This window comes from Seriola lalandi, unplaced genomic scaffold (genome assembly GCF_002814215.2).
Source record: "Seriola lalandi dorsalis isolate HSWRI2012SDOR001 ecotype SW California unplaced genomic scaffold, Sedor1 jcf7180002054920, whole genome shotgun sequence".
NCBI classification, from domain to species: domain Eukaryota; kingdom Metazoa; phylum Chordata; class Actinopteri; order Carangiformes; family Carangidae; genus Seriola; species Seriola lalandi.
This window is the reverse complement of record NW_019525472.1, coordinates 1,129-9,044: the sequence shown is the minus strand read 5'-3', so window position 1 is coordinate 9,044 and position 7,916 is coordinate 1,129.

Genomic DNA, 7,916 nt, shown 5'->3' with positions numbered 1-7,916 from the left:
AGCTTTAACATCCCTGGTCCTCCTTATTTGTTTGTCATATATGAAATATGTTCAGCAGTCCACCTGTGTAGATTTTTTCTTTTGTATATTTTTGTATTTATTATTGGAAAATATTAGACTGCTTGGAAATCTGCTGAAAGTTCAGATTGATTGGCATGTCTTTCGCGGGTGGTGTATTCAAATAAAAAATATGGCATAAATACTTCATGCATCTTTAATATGAGGTGTTTTACTTCAAAACTGGGTAATCAGACAAACAGATCTTTAAATGCAACAGGACAGGAAAGCATGCAGCCAATTCTGTTTCCCCTCTGGCTCTTTGTCAATGATTTTTCCAGTCCCGGTGACATGAGTACCACAGATCGGACAGATCAGGTCACAAAAGTGTCACAACACCACAGTACATCGCCCAGTACTGTGTATGAGTATGTGAGTGTGAGAGTGTGTGTAGAAGAACTGGACTCAGTACTGTAATTCAGCATTCCTCTTGATGCCATACCTTGCTATGATATCTACTATTACAGTAGCTATACAGGAGACAGTGTGCTAAATGACACTGTTTTTTTTAAAAGTGTGGTTTCAGGATCGTTATCATAGACTTCGTCATAGACAGATATACAGAAACTGTGTTTCACCATCTTTTCCATTTTTTCCTCCACCTCTGCGTTACGGTTCCCTTTTGAGATTGCTAAAATTCCTGCATCATTGACTATGATTGTAATAATTGTTCTCTTCAAATGTAGAAATAAATCTGACACATGCTGTCATTTTTTATGTTTGTTAAATCATAAACAGTTAAGTTAAAGATTAAAATCTTATTTAATGAGGCAAGAAAGGTTGATACTCTTGCTCATTTTTCCCCGAATTTCCATCAATGAATGTACAAAATTACATGTTTAAAATGTCATGGATACAATTTTTGGCATTATAACAAAACAAAACATTTTATTTTATATATATATATAAATGTATAAAATTATATATAAATATACTATCCCATTCACATGAATGGGGATATATAAAATTAAAATTTTGCTCTAATGAAGTGATGGTTTCATGTTGATTTTGTTTTCTTTGTACAAAATGTTGTGTGTTGTTTTTATTTATTTTTCTAAATAAAATTGTTGCTGAATCCTGCATGATTTCCGGGCATTTCTCCAGCTAGCCAATTATTAAGTGAGGAGACTGCGACTAGTGATGATTTTCATTATGGATTCATTTGATGATTATTTTCTATATAATGTCAACACAAAAGATTTACTCCTGCTCTCTGGTTTATTTATTAAATGGTGATAAAATGAGCATTAGTATATTTTTACATTTTCTTTTTCTTCTCTTACGCACCTGTTGGTTTGCAGGTGTGCACTATCAAAAATGTCCATTACAATTTATAAAGTCCAGTCTTCAGACTGTTTGTCCATCCAACAGTCTAAGAACCAAACGGATTAATTCTATTAACACAGAAGAGTAAGAAAACCACCAAAAACGTATGTTTAAAAAGCTAGAATTTGCTTAAAAATAACTTAATCAGTTGGCTAAATTTTAGGCAATTAAATTGCTGTCAATGATTCAGCTGTACCTTAAACTGGAATCTAATGCATTACACCATCCACAAAAAAGTTAAGAGGTTTGAACATCTGGTAGATGAAAAACTAAACATAATCGCCCTCTGCTCATACACATTCATGTGCAGCACCATAAGGACTGTAGTTACTGCAGCTCCTAATGCATCGTCTGTCCATCCGTGTCAGCTGAAAGATATTTTCATAAATCATTGGGTCAGTTTCCTGAATGGAAGAGATCCATCTGGCACAGCGGATAACAGCTTGAACATGTTAATGTCAGATAACAGAACAGCATCAGTGTAGCTCATATGTGTCATTTGTCCAAAATGTCAGAGAGCAAATATAATGGACAATTATCCTGTAAGCTGTTTGGCCTCCCTGCATAACTATGGTGCCCTGCAGAGGCAAGAGTTGGTACTCAATTTACATAATCAGAGGGTGTAAGTGGGTGAGAGGGATGGATTTAGAGATGGACAGTCCCATTCTTTAATGTTTGCATTTTCAAATTCAAATTCAGATAAGCCTAATTGGCATGACGGATCAGAAACCTATATTGCCAACGCAGTACAGAAAATTATAAACATTGACAGATGATTGATAAATGATTATACAATAATTTGCAAATATCAACAATAATATTAAATACAATATAATAAAAGGCATTTTTTACAGATGTAATCACTATCACTCTCAAATTCAAGTTTGCTTTAGTGACATGATTGTAGGTCAGTATTATCAAAGCAGTTTGTAAGATATAATGTAGTCCAAAAAAGCAGTGGTGGAGGAAGTTTTCAAGTACAAATAGCAGTATTCCTATATAAAAAGTCCTGCATTGAAAATGTCACTTAAGCAAAAGTAAGCAATAGCAAAATTTACTTAAAGTATCAAAAGGAAGAGTACTTGCCCCTTATGTTTATGTTACATTATTAGATCACACAGTTTTGGTCTCAACATTGGTAGTGATGCAACAACTCCGCTACCCCTCAAAAACAAAGAGATTGGCTTTCTAATGCCATCAATCAAATGCTTTATTAAAACATGAGATCTTAATTTACATTCAAAAATGCCCATTGACAAATGTAATGTATGTACGGGTTATATATATCATACTATAATATAATAATATAATATCATATATTGACACAGGCCTATATATCTAGCTACATGTATTTTAGTATGTTTATATTATAGGTTTATACTACAGATATATGTTACATAAATATATATCAATCCCAAAGCCTGTGACTATATGTTCATTATATACAGTACATAAATAGAAAAGATAAACATGTGTGGTTACATTTAATAAGAAATTATTATTAAAATCATATACAATCCTATAGAATTTTAATAAGCATGTTGTTTTAATAAAGTCGAATTTTTATGTGTTATAATGACATATATATGGCATATTTGTCCCTATATCAATAGTGTTGTTAACATATATGTCATTGTATAGTAAAGTATAAAAATGTCAGAGTATTATAAGGCAAAAACACATTGTAGCATGATCAGAAAATAGCAATAATATCACAGTATAGTAAAGCATAAAAAGTAATAAAAACAGCACAATATAGTAAGACATAAAAAGTCATAAAAACGTCATAGTATAGCAAGGCATAAAAACGTCATAGTATTATAAGGCATAAAAAATAATGAATACATAATAGTATAGCAAGACAAGAAGTCATAAAAACGTCATAGTATAGTAAGGCATAAAAAGTCATAAAAAAATCATAGTATAGTAAGGCATAAAAAGTAATAAAAACGGCATAATATAGTAAGGCATAAAAAGTCATAAAAACGGCATAGTATAGGAAGGCATAAAAAGTCATAAAAACATCATAGTATAGTAAGGCATAAAAAGTCATAAAAACTGCATAATATAGTAAGGCATAAAAATCATAAAAATGGCATAGTATAGTAAGGCATAAAACGTCATAAAAATGGCATAGTTTAGTAAGGCATAAAACGTCATAGTATAACAAGACATAAAAAGTCATAAAAACGTCATAGTATAGTAAGGCATAAAAAGTCATTAAAACGGCATAGTATAGTAAAGCATAAAAAGTCATAAAAACGGCATAGTATAGTAAGGCATAAAACGTCAAAAATGGCATAGTTATAGTAAGGCATAAAAAGTCATAAAACATAACATAGAATAGTAAAGGCATAATAAAGGCATAAAAACGTCATAGTATAGTAAGGCATAAAAAGTCATAAAAACGTATAGTATAGTAAGGCATAAAAATCATAAAAAGTCATAGTATAGTAAGGCATAAAAAGTCATAAAAATGGCATAGTATAGTAAGGCATAAAAAGTCATAGTAGTATAGTAAGACATAAAAAGTCATAAAAACGTCATTGTATAGTAAGGCATGAAAAGTCATAAAAAGTCATAGTATAGTAAGGCATAAAAATCATAAAAATGGCATAGTATAGTAGGGCATAAAACGTCGTAAAAATGGCATAGTTTAGTAAGGCATAAAAAGTCATAAAAACGTCATAGTATAGTAAGGCATAAAAATTCATAATAATGGCATAGTATAGCACGGCATAAAAAGTCATAGTATAGAAACACATTAAAAGTCATAAAAGTGGCATAGTATAGTAAGGCATAAAAAGTCAAAAAAACGTCATAGCATAGTAAGGCATAAAAATGAATTAAAACGGCATAGTATATTAAGGCATAAAAAGTCATAAAAACGACATAGTATAGTAAGGCATAAAAAGTCATATTATAGCAAGACATAAAAAGTCATAAAAACATCATAGTATAGTAAGGCATAAAAAGTCATAAAAACGTCATAGTATAGTAAGGCATAAAAAATCAAACAAACAGCATGGTATAGTGAGGCATAAAAAATCAGAGTATTGTAAGACATAAAAAGTCTTAAAAACGTCATTGTATAGTAAGGCATAAAAGGTCATGAAAGTGGCATAGTATAGTAAGGCATAAAAAGTCATAAAAACGGCATAGTATAGTAAGGCATAAAAGGTCATGAAAGAGGCATAGTATAGTAAGGCATAAAAAGTCATGAGTATAGTAAGGCATAAAAAGTCATAAAAACGTCATAGTATAGTAAGGCATAAAAAATCAGAGTATTGTAAGACATAAAAAGTCTTAAAAATGTCATAGTATAGCAAGGCATAAAATGTCATAAAAACGGCATAGTATAATAAGGCATTAAAAGTCATAAAAACGGCATAGTATAGCAAGATATAAGAAGTCATAAAAAATGCATAGTATAGTGAGGCATAAAAAGTCATAAAAACGGCATAGTATAATAAGGCATGAAAAGTCATAAAGACGTCATAGTATAGTAAGGCATAAAAAATCGTAAAAACGGCATAGTATAGTGAGGCATAAAAAGTTAGAGTATTGTAAGGCATAAAAATCATAAAAATGGCATAGTATAGTAGGGGATAAAAAGTGATAAAAATGGCATGGTTTAGCACGGCATAAAAAGTCATAGTATAGAAACACATTAAAAGTCATAAAAGTGGCATAGTATAATAAGGCATAAAAATTCATAATAATGGCATAGTATAGCACGGCATAAAAACATAATAGAAACACATTAAAAGGCATAGAAAATCAGAGTATTGTAAGGCATAAAAAGTCATAAAAACGTCATAGTATAGTAAGGCATAAAAAATAAAAAAAACAGCATGGTATAGTGAGGCATAGAAAATCAGAGTATTGTAAGACATAAAAAGTCATAAAAACGTCATTGTATAGTAAGGCATAAAAGGTCATGAAAGTGGCATAGTATAGTAAGGCATAAAAAGTCATAAAAACGTCATAGTATAGTAAGGCATAAAAAATCATAAAAACGGCATGGTATAGTGAGGCATAAAAAGTCAGAGTATTGTAAGGCATAAAAAGTCATAAAAACGTCATTGTATAGTAAGGCATAAAAAGTCATAGTATAGCATGAGATAAAAAATCATAAAAACAGCGTAGTATAGTAAGTCATAAAAAATTATAAAAAAGATATAGTATAGTGAGGCATGAAAAGTCATGGTATAGCAAGGCATAAAAAGTCATAAAAACGGCATAGTATAGTAAGGCATAAAAAATCATAAAAACGGCATGGTATAGTGAGGCATAAAAAGTCATAGTATAGCATGAGATAAAAAATTATAAAAACAGCGTAGTATAGTAAGTCATAAAAAATTATAAAAACGACATAGTATAGTGAGGCATAAAAAGTCATAAAAACGGCATAGTATAGTAAGGCATAAAAAGTCATAAAAACGACATAGTATAGTAAGGCATAAAAAGTCGTAAGGTCATAGTATAGTAAGGCATAAAAAGTCATAAAAACGGCATAGTATAGTAAGGCATAAAAAATCATAAAAACGGAATGGTATAGTGAGGCATCAAAAGTCAGAGTATTGTAAGGCATAAAAAGTCATAAAAACGTCATTGTATAGGAAGACATAAAAAGTCATAGTATAGCAAGACAGAAAAAAGTCATAAAAACGTCATAGTATAGTAAGGCATAAAAAGTCATAAAAATGGCATAGTATATTGAGGCATAAAAAGTCAGATTATTGTAAATCATGAAAAGTTATAAAAACGTCATAGTATAGCAAGGCATAAAATGTCATAAAAACGGCATAGTATAGTAAGGCATTAAAAGTCATAAAAACGGCATAGTATAGCTAGATATAAAAAGTCATAAAAAATGCATAGTATAGTGAGGCATAAAAATTCATAGTATAGCAAGACATAAAAAGTCATAAAAGTGGCATAGTATAGTAAGGCATAAAAAGGCATAAAAGTGGCATAGTATAGTAAGGCATAAAAAGGCATAAAAAGTCAGAGTATTGTAAGGCATAAAAAGTCATAAAAACCTCATAGTATAGTAAGGCATAAAAAGTCATAAAAACAGCATAGTATAGTAAGGCATTAAAAGTCATAAAAACGGCATAGTATAGCAAGATATAAAAAGTCATAAAAAATGCATAGTATAGTGAGGCATAAAAAGTCATAAAAATGGCATAGTATAGTAAGGCATGAAAAGTCATAAAGACTTCATAGTATAGTAAGGAATAAAAAGTCATAGAAACGGCATAGTATAGCAAGGCATAAAAAATCATAAAAACGTCATTGTATAGTAAGGCATAAAAAGTCATAGTATAGGTAGACAGAAAAAAGTCATAAAAACATCATAGTATTGTAAGACATAAAAAGTCATAAAAACGTCATTGTATATTAAGGCATAAAAGGTCATGAAAGTGGCATAGTATAGTAAGGCATAGAAAATCATAAAAACGGCATGGTATAGTGAGGCATTAAAAGTCAGAGTATTGTAAGGCATAAAAAGTCATAAAAACGGCATAGTATAGTAAGGCATAAAAAGTCATAAAAACTGCATAGTATTGTAAGGCATAAAAAGTCATAAAAACGTCATAGTATAGTAAGGCATAAAAAATCATAAAAACGGCATGGTATAGTGCGGCATAAAAAGGCAGAGTATTTTAAGGCATAAAAAGTCATAAAAACGTCATTGTATAGTAAGGCATAAAAAGTCATCGTATAGCATGAGATAAAAAATCATAAAAACAGCGTAGTATAGTAAGTCATAAAAAATTATAAAAAAGACATAGTATAGTGAGTCATAAAAAGTCATGGTATAGCAAGGCATAAAAAGTCATAAAAACGTCATAGTATAGTAAGGCATAAAAAGTCAAAAAAAATATCATAGTATAGTAAGGCATAAAAAGCCATAAAAAACATCATAGTATAGTTAGGCATAAAAAGCCATAAAAAAAAATCAATACATATAGCAAAGCATAAAAAGTAATAAAATTGCAAATTATATTAAAGCATTAAAGGTCATAGTATAGTAAGGCATAAAAATTCATAAGAAGGTCATATTATTATAGTAAGGCATACAAAGTCCTAAAAAAGTCAGTGTAGTGAGGCATAAAAAGTCATAAAACGGCATAGTATAGTAAGGCATAAAAAGGTCATAGTATAGTTAGGCATAAAAAGTCATAAAAAGGTCATTGTATACTAAGGCATAAAAAGGTCATAGTATAGTAAGTCATAAAAAGTTGTAGTATAGCAAGGCAAACATTCATAAAAAGGTAATAGTATAGTAATGCATAAAAAGCCATAAAAAACATCCATACATATAGTAAAGAATAAAAAGTCATAAAAAGGTCATAGTATAGTAAGTCATAAAAAGGTCATAGTATACTAGGGCATAAAAAGTCATAAAAAGGTCATAGTATACTAAGGCATAAAAAGGTCATAGTATAGTAAGGCATAAAAAGTCATAAAAACGTCATAGTATAGTAAGGCATAAAAATTCATAAAAACGTCATAGATATATG